This window comes from Schistocerca nitens, chromosome 2, assembly GCF_023898315.1.
Source record: "Schistocerca nitens isolate TAMUIC-IGC-003100 chromosome 2, iqSchNite1.1, whole genome shotgun sequence".
Taxonomy (NCBI): Eukaryota; Metazoa; Arthropoda; class Insecta; order Orthoptera; family Acrididae; genus Schistocerca; species Schistocerca nitens.
The window spans coordinates 322,225,015-322,249,831 of record NC_064615.1 but is presented as its reverse complement, the minus strand read 5'-3'; the positions used below and the strand labels follow the sequence as shown (position 1 = coordinate 322,249,831).

Here is a 24,817-nt window from a genome sequence, read left to right as displayed (position 1 = left end):
GATGATTGCAGGTACTAGTAGATGGGAACAATGGCAGGAGGGTGTCCACAATGAGGAAATCAAAGAAAAACTGGGAATGAACTCTATAGATGTAGCAGTCAGGGCGAACAGGCTTAGATGGTGGGGTCATGTTACACGCATGGGAGAAGCAAGGTTACCCAAGAGACTCATGGGTTCAGCAGTAGAGGGTAGGAGGAGTCGGGGCAGACCAAGGAGAAGGTTCCTGGATTCGGTTAAGAATGATTTTGAAGTAATAGGTTTAACATCAGAAGAGGCACCAATGTTAGCACTGAATAGAGGATCATGGAGGAACTGTATAAGGCGGGCTATGCTCCAGACTGAACGCTGAAAGGCATAATCAGTCTTAAATGATGATGTGATGTGTGATGTGATGCTTATTAAAGGCTTCTTCACTGTTTTGAAGATATTTTCGTAAAAACAAGGGGGTGATCGTGGTAACAAACCGAATAAATCGTAAGTATAATTTTACTCTCTAACGAGTCGACAGAGACCGTCGGTCCCTGAAACCAAAATTCTCAAAAGGTATTACTGAACAACCTCTGAAATATTGTCGGTGGAGTTCTGGTTCACCTTCTGCTTCCAAACTTCCCAGTCCGAGGCTCTCCTGCTTCGATGTAAACGCTATTCTGGCGTGGCTGAACAAACATAGCAAGTTCGCCTCCCCCCCCCCCCCCCCCCCCACACACACACACACACGGCATTTAAGTAAAAAGGCAAAAGTAGATTTCAAAAAAAGCATTTTCGTCGGCAGTAGTCGCTTAGTAACTCAGAAAAAGTACGGTCCTGTGAAGAATTTTGGGCAGTGCTACAGTGTGATTTGTGGTGTTGGGGTTAATAATGGCTGGCTGTAGGAAGTGTTCCATCTGAATGTTCCGCCAACTGGTGCGTGCTGTCGCGGATTAGATTACAGCGCGCGCGCCTTGTTTTGTGTGTTACAGAGTACTCCGTGCTGTTGCTCCCGCCGCGTGTATCAGCCGCAGCCGCCACACGCGAGGACTGGCGTTCGGTTCCTCGTCGGTGGGACCGCTCCATCAGATCAGCCCATTGGCTGATCAGCGTCGCAACCGGTACGCTCTCGCTTGCACGCCTATCTCGCCGCTTCATCCACTTTGATCAGAATCACCACAAACATCGCTTTCATTTAGGCCAGTCGGTTAAAATTGTGAAAGGTCACTCATATCCTATCACGAAATGGTGCCATTGTCACCAAGGACAAAATAACTTACCAATTTGACATGTTTGCTGTTCATTAAAACTGCGACAGTAGGAGGTGGCATGAAGTTGACTGGACGAGAGGAACTGGCCTATATGCTCTCGAGTTGGTACAAGTAAATAAAAGTGAATGTTTCTTTGTATGTTTCTCCTCTGTGCGTTCATAAATCATTTATTGTATTGCGATGAAACTTCGGGAGTTGTTCTCCGTACGTTCGCGAAGGTTCACAGCAAAAAAAAAAAATTGTTTATGACGTCAGATCTCATGACATACATGTCTCAATGAGGTCTCACCGTGCGAAAATACCCAGATTTATGCATCCGCTATTTGAGAATGAGAACACTTAACGACTACGGACAAACTTTACATATTCGATAATTTCTAATCTTCACAGAAATTTTTCTCGCTATCACCCCCACAAAATAATGGAAGGAAAAACGTTCTCCCTTAAATTTTCACTCTACACGCCATGAAACTGTCACGTCAGCTATGACCTTTTGTTGTATTACTTCTTTACTACTAAAGCTATTCGCACCTCATTTCGCAGACGTATTAAAATTGTGTAAAACCACGGGCTTATTCCAGTGCAACGTTGTCAAAATTTCCAATCAGTCGGACAAGAACTCGAGGTTTGCGATTAGTAACATTTACATTTTCTGTTGGTTTGTTCTTAAGAGAAAATCTCGGGAAGTTTTTGGCCGGCTGAATCGAAATTTTGATACAACATTGCATTCTAGTAAGGGCGAGTCTGCATGCACTTTTTTGTAGCAGTCCAGCCACGGTTTCAGTTCAAACGTGTCATACGTGAAGGGACCTCAATAATATACTTAAAACAGTAGTATTGTTATAATATCGGTGATCTTGCGCGAGCAAAAGATGTTTTGATCATTATCCAGGTATAGTATGTAATGTTTAACCATAGGCAGAATATGTAGTGCGTTGTATTGAAGAAACTCTGTATTTGTAACATTTGCTGCCTAACGTGTGATACACTGAGTGGTGGTGATTCTGAATTTGTAGTTATCACGTAGTATTTATTTTACTGTCTAATCAGCGATGCGACCCAAAGAAAAACGATTGCCTTATCTACAGCTCGAGGTCAGCAAGTTGCGTGAAGAGGAGATGGCCGGAGAGGGGAGGAGGAAGTGGACATAGAAAGTGGGGAGCGGGAGGGGAGAGAGAGAGAGAGAGAGAGAGAGAGAGAGAGAGAGAGAGAGGAGCGGTGGGGGGGAGGAGGAGGAGGAGTTAAATACTACGTACATTCTATATCTTCTAAATATTTAGCAACTGCGAAGCATTGCCGGGTTCGCTAGTTAATTCATAAATCTACCGGAATCTCTACTCTTATGGTACGATTTTCTCGTACGGAATCAAGAACCTGAAGATGTTTATATCCTGAAATCTGGGTCGTGTGAAAAATTTCATCAAAGTACAGGCTTTCTCAGTGACAACTAGAGCACACTTATTCATTATGAAAAAATTTCTAGCAGCAGTTGTGGATGTCCCGATGTTTTTACCGGCCTCGCGATTCCGCTTTGACAGTTTCGGAATAATTCAAAGAAAGTATGTGCTCACAAGGGGAAGACCTCGGACAAGTGCAATCGATTCATTGGAGGCAGTATGGACATACACTTTTGTGAAGTAATTTCGAATACTATCTTGAGCAGCTAGTTACAGAGTCCACACTCAGTAGAAATATTTCAGCTATTGCAGCTCCAAACAGTCTGAACATTACAGAGAGTGTCAGTATGGAGCAGGAATTAATGATCATGACATCATCACACCGAAGACTGTCACGATAACAAATCTATCGAGGGGAGAATTTTTGCTAGAAAGAGCAGATAAGCAGTTGCTCAAATGGGAATCCTTGGAGGGAGGATGACGCTCTTTACGTGAGGCACTATTGCGGAAATTTAGAAAACTGGCGTTCAAAGCTGCAGAACAATATTACTGCGGGCAACGTACAGTCTTAGACATAAAACCCGGCAGCGAGCTGGCCGCCGCAGAGACTTAGTCGGTCCAAATAAAATCTCGAGTTCGAGCGAAGCCCATTCCATACATGTTTAAATCGCATTTTGATTGACTGCTTAAGTTATCAGTTTCATGGAACCTCAAAGATAATTCGCTTCACTTTCTAACCCACCTGTAATAGCAAAAGCTTCCAGAGACAGTTCCGCAAAACAACTCAGTGGCCACCGGTTACCGGAAATATATCTCAGATTTTCGAATTGAGTGACAGCTGGAAACGTAGGCTCAAACAAAGCAGCATTCATGTACCCAATTTTAAATCAATATCGTGCATCTGTATCTGCTTTGACTTCAGACCAGCGCCACAACGCAGCTGCATCTCAAAAAGACCTAATTTTCCACGAAAATTGTGAGCACGAAACAGACGAGTTCAACGCCAGTTGCTAAAGCTATATTATTGTTACATTGGTGTCTACCGCGTAATACTATAACTAGCTAAGTGAGAGTTTTAACGGAAACGCAAGAAATTGCTTCTAGCAGTGTGTGAGAAACCTGTGCGGAATAAAAATAGTGCCCTTCAGATTTCGGCGGCTGCACAAGCGCCCTCCCTTGGCACCCGCTTCCCCCCTATCCCTCTGCGGACGCCTATGGGCCCACCTTTCCTTGCAGAGCCGCCGACCAGTCCGCGTTAACATGCCAACAAATCACCTACATCTATGAGGCTCATTCAAATGAAACCTGGTCAGTGCGTCTACCTTTGCCTTACACGTAGGTGGCACCACGCAACTGTCGGTATGGTGGAGTCATCTATTGGCGTGCGCACCGTTTGGTGTTGCATAGTGCCAGTGTGGTATCACTCCGAAGGGAAGGTGGTCACACAAGTTATCGTCCACTACCGAACATGCAGGCGATTAAGCAGCAAAAACGAGGAATGATTAGATTTTTGGCGGCGGAGGGAGTTGGAGGCCGTGAAATGTATCGACAGATGAAGGCTGTGTACGGTGAGTATAGTCAGTCGTTAAAGTGTTGTGGAATGGCACAAACGATTAATTGAGGGGCGCGAGCATTGGAAGACGATGCTCCTGTCACCACACCAGAAATGGTTGCGGAAGTGAATGCTTTAGTCTTTGACCAGAATCACCGTGGACGAGATGGATGGGTTACTGGGTATTAGCCTTGGCACCGCCCACACTATAATGCATCAACACTTGAACTTTCGAAGAATCTGTGCGCAGTGGGTGCCCCACCAACTGACCGCCTAACAGCGCAGTACTCGAATGGCGCTGTCTGAGTCATCTACAACGTTATCATCAGGAGGAATACGGCTTTCTGTCGCGTATTGTCACCATTTTCAACCTGAAAGCAAGCGTCAGAGCAAGCAGTGGAAACATGCGACTTCAACACCTCCAAAGAAATCAAAAGCCGTGCACACCAGTTCCGGTCAGGTTATGATGTCTTTTCTTGACCACAAGGGCCCACTGCCTGTCCTGTTCCTGGAACAGGGAACCACCATCAATGCCCATCGTAATCAAGCCACTTTACAGAACCTTAGACGAGCCATAAAGTCGAAACGCCGAGGCATGTTGTCCAATGGCGTTATCCTCCTGCATGATAATACCCGCCCACACACGGCCAATGCGGGCAGTTTCGGTGGGAAACGCTGGAACATCCACCATACAGTCTCGACCCTTCATCGTGTGACTTTCGTGTGTTTGGATCTCTACAACAAGCTATTCGCGGACATCGATTCTCAACGGATGACGAGGTCAAGGCCTGCATCAGACAGCAGCCTACTAGCTTCTACAAGGATGGAATCGACTGGCTAATGTCGCAATGAGATAAAAGTGCTAACACTTTTGGCGACTATTTTTGAGTATCCCTACTGTCTGTAACTACATGTTTGAGCTAATAAATTCGTTAGCGTTACTTTACCCCACTAGTGACCGGGTTTCGTTTGAACGTCCCTTATACGTCATATCCCTCAAGCCACATAACGGTTTGGCTGTGGCTATTTCTGGCATCAAGAATTGTCCTCTGCCCTCTGCCCTCATGATGCATTGGAAGGAAGATGGTCGGAAGGTCATTGTATTAGCTCTAATTTCTCGAATTTTCTCGTCGTGGTCATTTCGTGAGATGCATGTGGAGAGAGGTAAAGTTTCCCGACTCGTCCTGGAACGTACTCGAAATTTCAATAGTAAACCTCTCTGTGATGCACAACGCTTGTCTTCTAACGACAACCAGTGTAGTTTGTTGAGCCATCTCTGTAACGCTCTCGCGCCGACTAGTCGATACCGTGACTTCATTCAAGATGTGGGCTTTGGCACTTGCAAACACGATAGGCTCCTTCCTGTTGTTCTGCCACCGTATCCAAGCTGGCCCGTCCTACTACGCTGATTCCGTACAACCGACTAGCACACAAACACCACTTCACTGCCGTACTTGCGTCAGCGACGGAGCGTCACGTGATATCGTGATAAGTTCTATGCCATCTGTCGTGTTCCAATCCAACCTTTGTGTTCTTTTAAGACGCTGCCCGCGGCAGAATGCGATGCGAGGGACCCGGGTTTGATTTCCGGCCTGGTAGGGGGTGTCCTCTGCTCGGGGATTGAGTGCTGTGCTGTGTTCATCATCATCGAAATGCAAGTCGCCGAAGTGGCGTCAACTCAGAAGTCTTGCACAAGGCGACCGCTCTACCCGGCGGACGCGCCGGCATCATGCACATTACATTTCATGTTTAAGACGCTGGTGTAGGAAGGATAGTTGTACCGAGTACTTCTGCTGACGCCGTGAGAAGACGTTTCCCAGCAGCTGTAGCTTGCTACCAGCCGCGGCGGGTTCAGCCCGGGCTGGCGAAGACTGTTTCAGGCGGCTGCGGCTGCTGCTGCTGGTGGTGGCTGCGTCCAATCGATGCAGCGCCGCCCAGCGCCCAGACGGCCGCAAACGGAAACGGCTCCAGGCGCCGAGGTGAGGCGCGTCACCTTCTCACATTTCCTGCTCTAATGGTGCACGTTTCTCTGCGGCCAATTACGTGTCCTCCGTTACAGGCTACAACGGCTCGGTCTGTCACGGTCGGTTCACCTGTCGCATCTGTTAGCGGTGGGAGCTGGTGAGGTACTACCATATTGTCTACCACTTGTCAGTTGGCTGCCAAGTATCGACTCAACGAAATAGCGTATATAAGGGGAGATCAGAAAGTTTCTATTCGAATGGCGTATAGTCTAGAGTTGGTATGCCATTAGGCAAAATCGGTGTGAGCATTGAGGCAGTCACCCCACCCACGTACCAGGCTGAAGTTACCAGTTGGGTAAAACACCGTGAACTGCTGCGTGAAGAAGTCCGTAACTGCCTGTTGCACATCCGCGTCGGACAGGAACTGTCGAATCTTGAAGACATTATGCGTGATAATCGCATGGGGAGATGACTACAGGGCGGGTGTTAGTGTCCCCCACTTGAGTTCGCGTAACTTCTGCGTTACGACGTTTGCGATATAGTGGGCCTGCGTTGTCATGAAGCAGTAGCCTTTGTCGCAGTTTTCCCGGACGTTTCGGCTCGATTTCACGCTGTAATTTCTCCAGTGTTGCGCAGTAACTTTTCCCACTGATAGAGACACTAGTTTTCTTCCAGTCAATAAGCAGTTTGGGTCCCGGTAATCAAAGAACAGGTTGAGCATCACTTTTCCAGTAGATGGCTAGCTTTTGAACTTCTATGGCAAGGGGACTATGGATGACACAGCATCATCTACACTTTAGTTCCCAGTGGTGGCGCCGGCTTTCGTTAAGTCCTACAGTACACTCAAGGGGCGTGTTGCCTTCAACACGGAAACGCATCAGGTGCACCATTCCATAATGGTGGTTTTAGCGGGTATGTTGCCCTTACAAATTCTCCATTCTCCGGTGGATGTCCACCGGTGTTTGTCCCTTGGCAGCCAAGAAAAGAATAACAGCACGTTGGTCCTCTTTGCTCACATTTGGTAATAATGTCGCCACAGTTAACGTTTCCGCAGTTATCACATTCACTTCGGAAAGACGCGAATACCACACTGATTCCTTGCATGTGTAAGTAGGCTGTTTAGGTTTTTATGTTGGTAACGCCACGTAGCGCTCTGTATGAAAATCACTGACTGTGCTGTGTGCAGTCTGTGGCTGGTTGGACTCATTCTTGGAATATTAGCTTGTGTAGAGTTGGGCAGTTGGATGTGAACAGCACGTAGCGTTGGGCAGTTGGAGGTTAGCCTTCAGTAGTGGTGGATGTGAAGAAAGAGAGAGAGATGGCAGAGTTTTCAGAGGTTACTATAAGCGGACGATCTGGACGTGCGTCCGCCAAAAAAAGGAAATTTGTAAAGATGGATGTCATGAATTGATATGACTTTTGAACATCATTAAGGTAAATACATTGTTTGTTCTCTATCAAAATCTTTCATTTACTGACTATGCTAACAGTAGTTAGTGCCTTCAGTAGTTAGAATCTTATTTAGCTGACAGTATTGGCGCTCGCTGTATTGCAGTAGTTCGAGTAACGAAGATTTTTGTGAGGTAAGTGATTTGTGAAAGGTATAGGTTAATGTTAGTCAGGGCCATTCTTTTGTAGGGATTATTGAAAGTCAGATTGCGTTGCGCAAAAACAAAAACAAATATTGCGTATCAGTTTAGTGATTATCAGAATAAACAAAGAGAGAACTGTCTGAGTACGTTCAGTTTTGCTCAAATAACGTAAGTTTTTCCAGCACAGTCATGCTTAATTTTCCAAAGGGGGCGTTTGACATCCATGTCGGTCCTTATATGTCCGCATGGAGTGGCGCCACGTTGCGTATATGCTGCAGCAAAAGGAAACTTTTTGATCGCTCCTTATATAACTTGTAACAGAATACGTGGCTCTCAGCTATGAATTTTTGTTGACGTAGGCGATTCTCCAGCCCAAGTACTACTACTGTCTGTCCGAAATGAACAAATATAAATACAGTTCATAGTTTTAGCTATCGGTGGCAGCTCTGGGTACTACATTTCGCATCCTGTATGCCTCCAAATCATCCAAAAATTTCATAATCACTATTCGTATTACACTGTTTACGCACAGTAAGAAAAAATTTGTTATTAGACGCCTTTCCTTGTAGGTATTTTAACGACCAGAAGTACTAGTAATCGCAATTGAGAAAGGGTCTCCCTCTAATTCTCCGATCTTAACGTCTGGTATATAGTCGAGACGAGTTTTATTAAGAAACAACACTATTGCGTGCCAACTCTGCATGTCTGTCAAAGGGCACCAGGTCGGCATTGTGTGGCTTCAGGCAGTACAGTGGCAGAGCGTAGTTGGCAGTCACTGGGTCGCCGGTGCTCTTGGAGTTGGCAGGGTGTGAAACACTTGAACGTCGTGCACCGGCGAGTCGGAAGTGTTGGTCGCCACCGGATGTCCGGCACCTCTCAACGGTGATTAGCGTTGGCATTCTGCGTTTGTACAGTCAACAAGCACATTCTCACTCCCTTTTTTTTAAAAAAAAAAATGTGGTTTCCCCAACCATCCACCCCCCCCCCCTCCCGCATCCTCACTTAACCATACGTAATTGCGCTGCCAGTGGTTACGGGGTAGGCTACAGCCTACACAAGTTTAGGTGCAGGAGGAATCAGTTCTATGGAAAACGTCTTGTTTTTCGTTGGTATTCGTTTTTCATCACTCTTTTGCATTGTGTAAGTGCACGGGACTCCATTTCACTCACTTATTAACAACGGTTAGTGCCGAAACATTAGCCACTTATCTAATAGATAGCTATTCGTAACGGATTTCTCGAATTATAACTCGAGCAGGCCGGCCGTTGTGGCCGAGCGGTTCTAGGCGCTTCGGTCCGGAACCGCGCTGCTGCTACGGTCGCAGGTTCGAATCCTGCCTCTGGCATGGATGTGTGTGATGTCCTTAGCTTAGTTAGGTTTAAGTAGTTCTAAGTTATAGGGAACCGATGACATCAGATGTTAAGTCCCATAGTGCTTAAACCCATTTGAACCATTTTGAACTCGAGCATGAGGTGGCGTAATCAGAGCGTCTCGGCGCGCCTTTCAAATTAAGTTTGACGAATTATTCTTCTTCAAATCAAGTATTTTGCATTATAGGCTGTCCACCTTCTGCCCACTCTCTTGCTGCGTCGAAATGTTTGTTTTTAATCATTTTAGAGGTAATCTGTAGCTGTTCATTCCTTCCAGATTCACGTTCCTCCTCCGAAGATTCTGATTTATGTTGCCATGGGGCTGTAAGTTTATAGTTATTCTGGTATTGTTTAATTTCTGATGCTGCCTTTCCTCATAAAGTCTTTAATTATCTTAGGAAATATTATTCCTTGTGTCTGTTTCTTACTTTCTGGACTGTGTGTGTTGACATTGTTTAGTTCCATATATGAGAATGAGCGTGGAAATCTGTAAACGTACTGTTCTCAACTTAATTTCTATTTGCCGTCTTGGCTCTACCTGTAAGTTATTGCGCATCCTAAATATCTGAAGCTTTTGTATTCTTTCCATATTTCACTTCAAATGCGAGTATCTGAAGATTTTTCACTGTCAGCAACTGAACAATTCTCACCAATATATATGTTGTATTCACAGTGCACTCAAGATAGACTCGTCCTATAAAATCGATATTTCCATTCTGGTTAAGCAAGATGTTAAAGAGGGTGATAAAACGCAGCATCCATGGCTTATTCCTGTGTCAGTCAATATATTTTCTGAGAATTTTCTCTCAAATCAACTGTGCATTTCATACACACTATTAACTGTTTAGGATGTCTATTCCCCATGACTCTAAACAGTTTCTTCCCGTTCACTCTATCAAAAGGTTTCTGATGCCTGCAAATAAAACGTATATTTGTGTTACTTGTTTACTAGTACTCTGCTGTAACGTCAATATTGCGTCTGTAGTTGAACGATATTTCCTGCAATTCATTTGTCCTTCACTGATCAACGTTTCCATTATGTTTTTTTAATCTATTGTAAAGACTTCGTGTATGTATTTTATAGACTGCATAAAGAAGGTTTATAATTGGAAGCTGTTACACTCATTAATATCTTTTGTACTAGACAAAATACCATTCGTCAGTACAGCGGTGAGTTCTTAGCTTTGCTCCTGGAAGGACTGAGACGATACTGCAGCATATTAGATCCCTTTATTGCAACTTGACCAAGATGAAATACTTACTTTTGTTATAATCCATGTCCACAGGAATGTCGTGCTTAATGTTCAGTGACAGTAGTAAAGTATCACTTGATACGGACGACATACTAGTCTCCCGTCGCAGAATACAACTGACTATAGACTTTAATACAGAGTTCTGTTTAATACAACTGTCGCACTGCTTGTTCGGTAGAGACACGATGCAGTCGTCTTCTGCGATAATTGCTGACTGAGCGATGATTGCTGACTGCTTGCGCTCAGACGTAAGCAAGCGAGCTGGGTCGTTAGCGCATGGCGACTCTTGTGGGCGGTGTGCACCATCGTCTCTCATTCGTCGTTGTTTCTGGTAGCGACTATGTTTACTGGTGGTTCCGTTCCTTGGACAAGTCTACACATACTGACTAAATATCAAACTCACTGCAGAAAAATCGGCATAAATAAGTCAGATCTTGATAATATAGGGTGATTATAATTAAACTTTCCCTATTTAACACGTTATAACACGGAAAAACAGAAACGAGTACGAAAATTCGTAGTATTAATGCCCAGAGTATGGGGTGCATGATTTTCCACACCTGACCAGTCGCAGTGCACTTATTGATGTGCCAACACGAGCCTGGACAAAAGGAGCGTGGCATTACTGGTGCAGCTGCACTTCAAGAATATCGCCGGCTGAAAGGATTACGGTATGGTCCTCTTTCTCCACCTGCTGTACGGAACCTGAAGTTCAAATCAACACGGGATTTGGACGTCTCTCTGGGAAGAGGCCGACGGCCGGTTGCACCACAGGTGGTTGATGAAATCGCTGTTGCTATGGAAGACAACGCTGCGCGCAGTTCACGATCGTCAGGCAGTGCGCGTGCTGTGTCACGACAGTTGAACATCCCGTGGTCCACTGTACGGAAGGTGCATCGAACCATCCTCAAATGGTATCCGTACAAGATCCATATCGTACAGCTGCACCACAGGACTCACAACGACGTTTTGACTTCGCTCTCCACTTTCGAGAAAGGACTGAAGTTGACGAGGGCTGGCCTTTGACGATCCTATGGACAGATGTTCATTTTTCTCTGACGGGTGAGGTGAACAGGATGGATATGGTGTTATGGGCGCTCAACAGTGTAGTCTTTAGCGCCCGAACGGAAACAATAACGGACGAGTGTCACTAAAATGCAGCAAGTGCAAAAATAAGACTAAAATTAAAGGTGACAGTCCACATAGGCAGTGTGCACGTAAACAGTAGCAAAGTGGAAAGCAGCATGTAAAGAGGAGAACTGCAACAGAACACGCAGAATTGCCGAATGTGGGGATCTCCAATTCCAGTCACTGTGCATGAAGTTCCTCTATATGATGAACTTGACACCGTATGGTGTGGCTTCACGGCTACGTTCATCATTGGTCCTAGAGCGCCAACCTGTTCAGAAAAGAATGGGCGAAAGATTTGCAGTGTGAATGGCCAACGTCACAACGATTTGCTTCGCCAGCATGTCCTACCCGCCCTACAGGAGCGAGACGAATTGAACTCGTCAGAGTGCAATTCACCTGCTTCTCCGAAACACGTTTGGAAACTATCGAATTATCAGCCGATTGTTTCCAAATGCTTGGCCGGCACGATCACCTGATCTCGCTCCCTGTGATTTCTGGTTGCTGGGCTACCTGAAGGACAGTGTTTACCATGGGAACACTCACACGTGCTGATCTGAAGCGCAGTGTATCAAGAGAGGTAGCCAAAATACCTACGGACATGCTTCGTTCTGCTGTGCAGAATGCAATCTTGCGCTTTCAGACTCTTCTGGACACTGATAGGCACCATATTGAGCCCCTTTTGCAGCAGTAATGGTACCGGTATGTAGTGGTTTGATGATGTACCTGAGCAGTACCTTAAGTGTTTCTGTTGAATTGATTCTACGTTATTTTTCTTCCCCATGTCCTTGACATTAATGCTACCAAGCTTGGTACTCTATGGTAATAAGTTTCCGCGTTATAACGTGTTAAATAGGGAAAGTTTAATTATAACCATCCGGTATTTGAAATTATGTAATGAAATGGAACTCCTACAGCTGTCTTTACAATGTTATTTATTAGATGGCTACCAGTTTCCGTGTTTCCGTGCACCATCTTTAGACCTCAACTGACGCCGAAGGGGGCTAACTCCAGTCATATACACGATTAATCAATGGCCAGCACCCGTGAACTGATTTTGGCAGACTACCTGTAAGAGCGATGTGTCTCCAACCATCAGTTACCAATTCCTTGTTATATACGATTGGAGTTAAACCCTTCAGCGTCAGTTAAGGTCTAAAGGTGGTGCATTGAAGCACCTAAACTGGCAGCCACCTAATAAATATCATAAGGACGGCTGTAGGTGTTCCATTTTATTAATTCAGTGAATGGCCACAGTCCCTCCTATCTCGAGTCACAATGACGGACATAAAAATGTAAATGTACAGAAATTTAAACTTGGGCACTTCACAAATGACAGAAAACTAGTATCCTAGGAGTATTGTGTGTCACAGCTGGAATTAGTCAACGCGTATGAAAACTTAGGTGTATAAGTGCGTTCGGAGATCAGATTTAAATTATCCCATACACTCAGTCGTGGCGGAGGCACGTGGCAGAGTTCGGTTCAGTGGCAGGATAGCGGGAAAATGCAATCTACAAAGAAGCCTGCTTACAAAATGCTTGTCCCATCTTAGTGCTTAAGTGTATGGAACACATACCAAATTGAACTGACGTAGGTATCGAACGTATACAGGGGGTGACAGGAATTGGTCACACGTTTCCTCGAATCGTGGAAGAACGTCACTGAAATAATGAAAAACATGAATCGCTAGACATATGAAGATAAAAACCGTATAAACCATAAAAGCCTAATGATCTACATTTGCGAACAAGCAGTGGGAGTAAAGATAGTTAAAACCTAGTTTCAAAGTTTGATGTACCAGTATAAAGTGAACAGTCTACAAATGTATTTAAATGCCCTGTGTATCTCTCCCGTAGGATCCGCGAAGAGACGGGTAGACTACAGCAGGTGCGGAGCCCCTCAAGCGATAAGTCTTCCCAGTGCAGTTGGAACGGGTAGGAAACCCTAACACGTGGTAAAGGGCTTCGTAGTTTCTGCCATGCATTTCACAGTGGTTTTGCAGAATATACACAGGTGAGCAGGAACGAAATCACGTTATGAACCACAGCCAAGTAAATCATCTCGATGAAACTTGGACAATACATACAAAGGACTGCTACAGTATACTACAGAACATTTTGTAGAATTTTAGAACATGTTTTTTTGCTCGCGTATCATGTCATTTCTGGAAACCCAGAATCTACTCTGTAGGAATCAACATGGATTCCGGAAACAGCGATCGTGTGAGACCCAACTCGCTTTATTTGTTCATGAGACCCAGAAAATACTAGATACAGGCTTGATTTCCGGAAGGCGTTCAACAGTTCCGCTCTGTCGCCTGATAAACAAAGTAAGAGCCTACGGAATATCAGACCAGCTGTGTGGCTGGATTGAAGAGTTTTTAGCAAACAGAACACAGCATGTTGTTCTCAATGGAGAGACGTGTACAGACGTTACAGTAACCTCTGGCGTGCCACAGGGGAGTGTTACGGGACAATTGCTTTTGACAATATATATAAATGACCTAGTAAATAGTGTCGGAAGTTCCATGCGGCTTTTCGCGGATGATGCTGTAGTATACAGAGAAGTTGCAGCATTAGAAAATTGTAGCGAAATGCAGGAAGATCTGCAGCGGATAGGCACTTGGTGCAGGGAGTGGCAACTGTCCCTTAACATAGACAAATGTAATGTATTGCGAATACATGGAAAGAAGGATCCTTTATTGTATGATTATATGATAGCGGAACAAACACTGGTAGCAGTTACTTCTGTAAAATATCTGGGAGTATGCGTGCGGAACGATTTGAAGTGGAATGATCATATAAAATTAATTGTTGGTAAGGCAGGTGCCAGGTTGAAATTCATTGGGAGAGCCCTTAGAAAATGTAGTCCATCAACAAAGGAGGTGGCTTACAAAACACTCGTTCGACCTATACTTGAGTATTGCTCATCAGTGTGGGATCCGTACCAGGTCGGGTTAACAGAGGAGATAGAGAAGACCCAAAGAAGAGCGGCGCGTTTCGTCATAGGGTTATTTGGTAAGCGTGAAAGCGTTACGGAGATGTTTAGCAAACTCAAGTGGCAGACTCTGCAAGAGAGGCGCTCTGCATCGCGGTGTAGCTTGCTGTCCAGGTTTCGAGAGGGTGCGTTTCTGGATGAGGTATCGAATATATTGCTTCACCCTACTTATACCTCCCGAGGAGATCACGAATGTAAAATTAGAGAGATTCGAGCGCCCACGGAGGCTTTCCGGCAGTCGTTCTTCCCGCGAACCATACGCGACTGGAACAGGAAAGGGAGGTAATGACAGTGGCACGTAAAGTGCCCTCCGCCGCACACCGTTGGGTGGCTTGCGGAGTATAAATGTAAGATGCAGATGTAGAACACAAATGGAAAAAAGTACCCAGTGTGACAAACAGAAATGAGTTTCGTTCAAATACCATAATTACACTGGAGTCAGTGCGGTTTATGATGATCCCCTGGACATTACAAAAGGCGGAATATGATTCTTAATAGGGTGTGTGACCACGACGGACCGCATTGTGAGCTATGCGTGCTGGCCACAAGGTTAGTAAGGAGTTCAGGCAGGCCAGTCCATTCGCAGAGTACTCGTACACTCTGGTTCAAAGATCTCCTCCACCTGCACAATTGGGTACGGTCGCGCACGGTCATCCATAAAAGGGAAGTTAGGGCGTACTGCACCCATGAAAAGACGCTATTGCGGGAGGAGTTTAGTGTCACTACAATGTTGAACCTGTGAGTGTTCATTCTACACCGTACAATGTTCGAAGAGTTCGAGGTCAGTGCGTCCTGCCAACATTCTGGCTCCCTACGTCGTAATACCTGGACCACCGAAATGATCATTTTCGACGATACTGGACACACTCTAATACAGCAAGAAGTGGGAACACGTAGTGCACCCAGGAACGTTTATCAGACTTGATCATTTAGTTGGTCCAGGTGTTATGGTGTGGGGGAGACAATGTTGCAAATCTTCGAACACGGTACGTTCACTGGACAATGTTATTGTGACACCACCATTTCCCCATTGTGTCAGGGCTGCATTCGACCAAGACTTCATTTTTATGGATGATACCGCGCGACCGCGTCTTATTGCGCTGATGCAGTAGCTGTTTGATCGAGAATGTACTCGGCGAATGTGCTGGCATGTCACCCGACTGAAATCCCATCGAGCACATAAGGGATGCATTGCGGAGACGTGTTGCACAAAGTCCACATTCGCCGACAACCATTCACTAGTGGGGGAATGGAACGCTCTACCACAAGAATTCCTTACCTACCTTCAGGCAAGCAGCGTGGGAGAACGTTGCAGAGCACGCATTGCCGTGTTAGTGATGACAAACCCTACGTCCCTCCGTTTGTAATGTTCATGGGACCATCATGAATCGAAGTGACTTCAGTATAATTGTTGTATTTAAATAAAACTGTCATTCCTGTTCGTCTCATTACGTATGTTTGTTACATTTTGTACTACACTGCAGCAGTTCTTTCTATGGATGGTCCAAGTTTAATAGAGTTATGTTACTTCATAGTCACAAATAAAACGACGGTTACTTTCGTCTTGAAGTTATTCTTCTCGCCACCTTCTCGTTCCTCACATTGTCTTCGCAAATCACACTCTAGTTTCCTCTATATCCTAATTTCCACTGCCTCCTTCCTTATCTTTTCGCAATGTCGAGGCTTCTGAACCATTCAGTAACATTGTCCATGTACAGCATTTGCCAAGCTGTTTCTTAGGTTTTTGTTGAGTAACCCCCACAGCAATTTCCTCTTTTTGTTGAAAGCTTCCTTGGCTACCGCTATGTTCGGTCTTAATTGTGTGCCACATTTAAGGTCTTTGTTTACAATATTTCTCAAGTACTTTGATTCTGCAAGCTGCTCTTGCGGTTGCCTCTCGTGATTCACCTTTCTCTCCCTACATGAAGCTTTCATTTTAATCCAAAATTCTTCGCATTTGCTATTTAGGTGTTCCACCATTTAGCACATCATAAATATTTTTTTACCTAGAGCCTAAGATATTTGTGACTTTGTTTCGTTTATTTTTGGTAACTAATGTAGTTACGCGCATGTGTCTTTAAAGTGATCCTCCATCGCGAGAAGAATGCTGCTAGTAATTGAATTCGATACTCGTTTTGCCAGCGGCATCGAATGTGTGCGTCATCGTGTTTGTAATATGGGGATATCAAGTGATAACCCCCCGCTGCGATAGAGCCTGGTTTCCACAAGAGCTGGAAAGTTTTCAATCATCGTTCAAGGCTAACGACTATCTTCCAAAACTTTTGTGTTTATTTGAAACGAAGATTTTATAATTGCTCTTGACTAGAACCACCTTCCCCCTCTGTTCATTCATTTACACCACAGCCTACGGTCAAGGAAGGAAGGAAGGAAGGACGGACGGACGGACGAAATGTATAGTCTGTAACGTGACCATTCCTTCAGTGCGTTGGGCGTGATAAGCCTGCATCGTACAGGTATGCGGAGTTTTCGACATTAAATGTACCACCGCGTCGCACGTTTATTTGGTGCTGACTGGGATAGCTGCGAGAAATCGAAGGCATAATTTTCTTGTTCTTTCCGTGAATGTACAACAGTCATGAAGATGGAAAATTTGAAACGCGATTGAAGAGATTTTTTTTAAAAAAAAGCACTTTGTGAGATTTGTTCAGTCAGCTCATTGCGGAAATGTGTAGCAAAGGATTGTTAGAGGTGTAATTGTTTGTCGACATTAAAAATTATATCAAGTTTACTGTGCGCTTAATACACAATTATGTAAAAGAGATTTATAAGATGTAAATTAGTAGCCTCTGTGAGCATTGTTGGTCATATCTTGAAATCTTACTCCGTCCAGGGTATTAATCTAAGAAGACGAAATAGTTTTTCCTAGAAATCGCACGGCCCACTCTGCATCACGTTATGGCTGGTGATACCTACCACGGAAGTGAATACCTTGTCCAAAAGTCAAGTATTACATAGGATGCAATCGCCGTCGTGGTGTGTTAGCACGTCGTTCTGTAGCAAGGGCGAAGCTCCGCTGTTCCTAGTTGTTGGTGCTCTCAACATTGACGTAAATGTCGGGCAAACATCAATTTCAGAATGGTACCCTTGCTTAAATGTATTACTGGGAATGTAGTTCAAAACAGGACATGGCTGCTCCATTTGCTGCAAGAAATGGAGCTGTTCTGTTTCTCTGCTCGACAGAGGTTCATTCATCTAATACAGTGACAAGCTAAAAAGTCGTGAGCTCCTGCTCATAGCGTTCTCCTTTAGAACGCAGTACAGCGAGGATGGCAAGGATTCGACATGTCCGTGGTAGGTTTCTGGAGGTAGTGGCACCAGATGCCTACGCACAGGTCACGCAATTCAGGTAAACTGATCGTTTGTGGTGCGGACCTGATGTCCGGTATAGCGCCCAAGATGTATCCCATCGGATTCAGATCATGTGAGGTTAGTAACAAATACATCAACGTGAGTTCACTGTCATATTTCTGAAACAACTGTAGCATGAATGTGACCTTGCGACACTGGCCATTTCTCTTGCTGGAATATGCCATCGCCGTCGGAGACGCCATCAGTCAAGAAGGTTGAAAGTGGTCTGCAGCAATGTTCACATAGGTCACTGCTGCCATAGCGTCATAAAGTACTATCACGGATCCCACGAAAGCCCAAGTGATTGACATATACGGCCTGCGTCCATGGCGCGGCAGATTTTTAGACCAGCCACGCACCTGGGAGAGCGTTTCTGGACACAGCCATGTCCCTGGTGTAAACCTGGATTCATCGGACCAGGCGACACGTTTCTACTGATCCATGGCCCAATCTAGATGATCCGGTGCCCTATGCAATCGTAACTGATGATGTCCTTGGATTAACACGAGAGTACGGAAACAAGAGTCGTCTGTTGCAGGGCCCCATGTGTAACAATGTGCTCTGAATGGTGTGCTCAGATACATTCGGGCCAACACTAGCATTGTACTGAAACATCAGATCTGCCACAGATCGCCGTCTACCGTGCTATACAGAGCGTTCAAGCTTCCGCCTTCAGTTTCGCGAGTGGTGCGCAGTAAGAAAGATTATCGATGAACCGTTGCATTCGCAGAGAATATTATTTTTGCTACGCGATATCTTGATTCATTTGAACCCAGAGAAGTTCTACGGAATCGAAGTGGCAATGGTACAGTGGAAGACTCCGACCTACTGCCTGCCTCGTGGTCTTCCATGCCGTCTTCGGACTTCTAGCTAGCTGCCCCACACCTAGTGCCATTCCCAACGCGCAGCCATAGAGCACGCGCTCTCAGCGATGTGGGGAGTGCGAGGCAGATTATGGAACTTACTGCTCCGAAGATTTACGAAGAAACGGATTGATGCTCAGCACTGCTACACTACTAAATTAGTGTAAATGAGGGTCGCCACCCTCGTATTGGCCCGCGAGACAGAGCTAAAATTAACTCCACTCCTGTAACACTAATTATTGCCTTGTACGAGGGGTAAGGTGGAGATGTTTTGCGCCATTTTGCTTTGGCGCCTCTAGAGGCGTCATGCGGTACTCTGGCAATGGGATTTCAGTGTGTGCCAGGGTTGCAGATATGTACCTTGTAAGGGGAGGGGGAGGGGCTGTTGTTCTCTGGAAGACGGACACTAACTGAGGCTTCCAACTCTGCAAGGTTTTATTATTATTATTATTATTATTATTATTATTATTATTATTATTATTATTTCATTCCTCGTCAGAGGACTGGAAAACACAATCCACTGGCAGCCGACTACAAGATGGCCGGATCTGCTGTCTGAGAAATCACAAAACGTATAACAGGAAGTCTACAAACAGTGACCAGCAAGAGGATGCCAAAATCTAACCATGAGGCAGCAAGCTTTGTGAATGGAACTTTGGAGGCGTCACTCACTTGTGACAGAGTGCTAACAGCCATGCTGTCAGCAAAAGAACAACAAAAATCTTATACTGGAAAAACAGGAAAGTAAACCATTGAAGGTCAGTTTTTGTAAATTTTCAGAGTAAGGAAGCATAGCACGATGTGCTCGAACTCCATCTGAACCATGGGAGAATCATCCCTGGCGAAGATCTTAGCGAAGACAAACTGACATAAATTGAAAATATATCTGAATTTAGTCTTTACAGGCAGTATTGCTTGTGTATTCCGATAATGCTGAAATAAATGGTGTGGGTGGGTGAGACTTGAGACGAAATTTGCACGCCTTTGCTAGACATCGTGTATAGTGGGCGCAAGCTTCCTAGTTCGAGCTTAAGACTGCGCGTGTAATTGTCACTCGAGACTGCGAATACCATTTGCTGTGGAAGAACCACCTGTAGGATAGCGTATAAAGAGATGCGTATACTTAAAACTTTCGTTGCGGATTTACAGTCATTACAAGGTTTGAGAAACTACACGTTAAGACTTCAGCAATCTTTTTGCAAACCTGGAGCAGGATCCTTAAAGACTGCGTAGAGAATGGCAAGGACAACCAAGGAAATGCCTGTCACTAGGATTCTTGACTGAGTAGTTTTCACTGAAAGGTCGATATTTTTTGGGATGCACTTTGCTCCCAGTTTTCAAGTTTTTTGTTTGGCGTGTTTATACACATTCACTGCTGTCATTGCCCATAGTAATTGTCCTCATTTATGCCGAGTCGTTATGGTTTGATGTATATGAAAGAAGTAAGTTAAGACTAAATCAGCACAGAGAAGAAAAACTAGAACGTAAGAATTGTAAAAAACTTCCGTCGCCTTCAAAGATATGCTATGAATTCCACGTATTTGAGGCGAGTGGTGGTGCATAGTTCCGTCAAAACCAAAGATTAAAAATCACGCAAGGCGTTATGGTGAAGAAATTGGTATCAGTTATATAATCCCTTGAATAATTTAAATTTCATTATCTTGTACTGTATTTAAAGTTCCCGAAGAAAATACAAATTTCTGTGGGCGGAAAATAATTGTAGCGGCAGCGTACTGACGCACACCTCAATTTGAATGTGAAATGTTAAAAGTAAAAATATTTGTATTGCTTACGCTGTACTTAAGTTTAAAATCATCGTATTTCGCGTTCTGGCTTGCGCGTATTCAACCTTAAATAGCGTGGACATCGCTCTAAATGTCTCGGCTATCTTTCTCTCAAGAGCCTGAGGTAAAGTAACTCCTTCCTTTGTTTATCATGAACACTTCTGGATTTTCTCTACTTGACATGTTGTTCCTGCGAAAGCCTCACTTTTTCCAAGACTTCGTATAGGTATTTACTTCCACATGTACATAATTTTAGAAGCCGTCTGCGTTCTTTAAATACAGCTGGTTCATCAGATTTCAGTCGCTATATAATATCTTGCTGGTACATTGCCGAAGTAGCAGCAAAACAAGCAATTTGGCGCTCAGCAGAGGTATGAATCGAACTTGCACAGTGTGTTGCAACTGCGCACGGAAGATGGATGAGCGACTCAAGGAACTTCGAGGAGACGTCTGCCACTGCTGTCTAGGTCGCTGCAATAACTGGCCACTGGCTGTTCAAAAATTGTTTATGGAGGCGTTTCGGGCACATCCCATCATAAGAACATAGAAAAATCTTGATACAAAGTACACGGTCCAGTCACCTTAAAGTGGCCACCTCCTATATTCGACGCTAAGGTGCAATAACCACTCAGACGGCACGTGGTAGCATTAACATCGGAGGATATATATATATATATATATATATATATATATATATATATATATATATATATATATATATATATATAGGGAATCGGAGGGTCGCGAAAAAACAGTGCAGTCGTGGTAACGCGAAATGGGAGCGATTCATCTGGCGTCCGAATGTCTACGATCGTTGGCTTTCGGACCAAGGGTGGAAGCGTTTCCGAAATGGCTGAGTCAGTACACAGCTCGCGTGATGCCGCACTGGCGAATAGACGAGCAAATGTTGAGCAACTCACCACCCAGATGAACCAAGGGCCTACCAACAGTGTCTCATCAACGACCGTTCACCGAATGCTGCTGCTGCATATGGGCCTCCGTAGCAGGTGCCTGGTTCATGCGCAAAGATGAAGGCTGTAATTTGCACGCAAATACCGCAACTGGAAGTCCATTGAGCGGCGGCAAGTGGCCTTTTCAGGACAACAATCGTCGGAAGGGTCCACGGCAGATTAGGGAGCGTTATGGTTGGAGCATGTTTTCTTGGCATTGACTGAGTGATCTCGTCATTCTAGAAAGCACATTGGATCAACACAGCTACGAATTTATCCTTCGGAACCATGTACAGTCCTATATACAGTTTACTTTGACTCGGCACCATGACATCTACCAGCAGGACAATGCAACGTGACACTCGTGTAATTGCGTGATTCGAAGAGCACCAGGATGAGTACTCCCCTGGCCACCGAACTCCCCAGATTTAAAGCCAATCCCAATCGAGAATTTGTGAGACCACCTCGAGTGGGCTGTGTGCGCCATGGAACCTGAACCTAGAAATTTAGCGCGGCTGTCCACGGCATTGTAGTCGACATGGCTCCACATCCCTGTAGGTACGTTGCAGAACCTCACGCTAATGTGACTGTCCAGTGTACAAATCTGGTTTCAGTCATCGGAAGATGACAGGCCGCCTGTGCCACTTTGTCGCACCTTAAATTAAATGCACAGGCCTTCTCAGGATTAGCTCAGGCTTCTCATGTCTTCAGAAGCTTACTAATCAGTTTTTCTCGACAGAGGACAGTCACCTCACGTTATGGGAAGAAGCAGGCTAAGCAGTTTCAATCAGTTGCTCTGACGAGCTGTATACAGTTATGAGAGGCAACTGTCACGTTTATGACAGCCATGGCGAAAGGAGAAGGCCGGCATAGAAGGTGACGGTACTGTGGTTTGATTCCAGTGTCTGAACGACCGTCAAGCAAGGAGTAGTAGAGACACGAAATGTCGGAGCGTTTGACCGCAGCCAGAATATCGGAACAAAACACGTGTCACACCTACTTCACACCCCGTGGTTTCGTATCCTGATCTCAAGCGGAAGGAACTTAACGCAATCACAACGTAATCTGAGGTGGAACTTCTAAAAATATTTCTCCGTAATGTACTATGGAATTTCAATGAACAGGGCGCATTTGGAACACTTTTCAGATTTAAGTGATGATAGTCAACTTTTTTAGAAACGCTGATATCCACAGATACTTTCAAACAGTTAATAGACGTCGGGCTGCTCCTTGAAATGCCGTGTAGGAGGAAATGGCGAATAAATGCAATTCTCACTCATCAGATTACGCCATTCGTGTGACAGCTTCTTGCTCCCATACCCAAAGCCCCATGTTAGTTTACTTTTCACGACTAGCGCGGTTGCCGAGAGCAAATCAACAGACACCGACCGGTAAGCGAAGGGGAAATGTTTGTGGTAGTGATTCGTTGTGGAAAATCGAGACGGTTATTTCTCAGACGCAGTTTCCTCCTCTGCAACTAAACCCAGGGGCGAATGTCGTACCTACTGGCGAGTACAGAGCTAAGTAGGAGCGAGATTGCAAAAAGTATGACTCAGTGGAGCAGATTGTCATAAATACTAAAGTGCGCATCCCATCTGGGACTCATTTTGTTCGTTCAGTAATTTATCGGGCCCATTCCTGGTCCCCCGAATAAATATCTGGTTATTTTAAGAGGACATAGTGCTGGCCGTTGCTGTTTTTATGCCGAATAGTAAAGTTTTGATAGTATTATATAGGAAACACTTCCGGATATTCTGAAAAATTATATTTTTCATCACGAACCGGCTTCCGACTTTTTAGGCCATCTTGAGGTAACAACTGAATGTCACAAACACAGTGACGTGCCACTAATACAGATGTTATTTACACAGAAGGTAACAAGTTTTTTTACAGTCAAAAACAGTTACATTAACTAAAAAAAGAACTAAGTTTTTGTGTAGAAATAAATTTGACAGCTAAAAAAAAACGTTGACTTCACAATTTAAATCTCGTATTTGTAACTGAAACTTAAGAGTAGGGTGGAAAGAAATTGTTAGGTCATTTTATACCAAGCTGGCATTCTATGTCATATGTTTGTTGATTTCCGGTAGATTCATCTTTCTACTTTTCTTAAGAGAATGTAAAAATTCACATTCTACTTCATATGGTTTTCTGTTAAAACATGATCGGCAGAAGTTGAATCTTCCCACATGTTCAGATAATATAAGTGCCACATCTCTGCATGACGGAACGTTATATACTCTCCCACAGTGCTGTTAAGAAAATCGAAAACATGACCCTGCTGCAAATACTCGAAATACAGACGCGGTACAGTATGCCATCGTAGTATTAAATGACCAAACTGAGTTTACTTTTCCATCTGTTAAGTTTGTAACAAACACTAGACTGAACTTGTAAATTCACCCTTTTTCATCAGTTGTTACATGTAAAAAAAAACCCTGGCCCTGGCCCTAGACAGACTAATCTGCCTCGACAGGCCACCGTGTCGCCCTCCGCCATTGCCGTAATAGGATGCGGGATGGAGGGCCAGTGAATCAGCACGCCGCTCATCCGCTCGTTGTCGGGTTTCTTGACCTTGGAACCGCTACTAAACAGTCGAGTAGCTTCTCACTTGATGTCACAAGGCTGGGTGCAGTCGGTAGCAGTCCTCCCACCGAGGAAAAATCCCCGGCGGTACCGGGAAGCAGACACGGGTCCTCCGCATGACAGTCAGTCGCGCCGACCGCTCAGCTACGGCGTCGGACGGTTGTCAAATGTATTTCCACATAAAACCTTGTTTCTTTTTCGGTTAATGTAACTATTTCAAAAAATGGTTCAAGTGGCTCTAAGCACTATGGGACTTAACATGTGAGGTCATAAGTCCCCTAGGCTTAGAACTACTTAAACCTTACTGACCTAAGGACTGACCTAACTAACTTAAGGACATCACACATATCCATGCCCGAGGCAGGATTCGAACCTGCGACCGTAGCAGGCGCACGGTTCCAGACTGAAGCGCCTAGAACAGCTCGGTCACAACGGTCGGCTAAAGAAGTGTGCTGGGACGCATGTCTCGGCAGTCACCTGCCAGTGTAACACTCTGTTATGTAGTATATCAGTCAAGCAAGCAACACAGCTTTGCATGTTGTTTACATCTCCATAGATAATGTGTAAACCACCTTACGGTGCGTGGCGGAGAATACCTAATAGCACTACTAGTTACTTCCTTTCCTGTTAAACTCGCAAATAGAGCGAGGGAAAACCTGTGTACTTGCTTTCCTATGAGCCATAATTTCTCGTATTTTGTCTTCCTGGTTCTTAAGCGAAATGCATGTTGGCCTACAAACGCGAGTAGTCTAAATTTTCACAATAGTATTTCT

The 24,817-nt window shown here is 44.7% G+C and overlaps 1 long non-coding RNA gene across 1 annotated transcript in view; it reads left to right on the top strand.

Annotated features, from left to right (window-relative positions):
- Positions 1 to 24,817, top strand: part of LOC126236111 (uncharacterized) — a 255,593-nt gene that overhangs the window by 99,947 nt on the left and 130,829 nt on the right. The window contains exon 2 of the long non-coding RNA XR_007544870.1: positions 960 to 1,088. This is a non-coding gene — a long non-coding RNA (uncharacterized LOC126236111). The remainder of the gene's footprint in view (positions 1 to 959; positions 1,089 to 24,817) is intronic.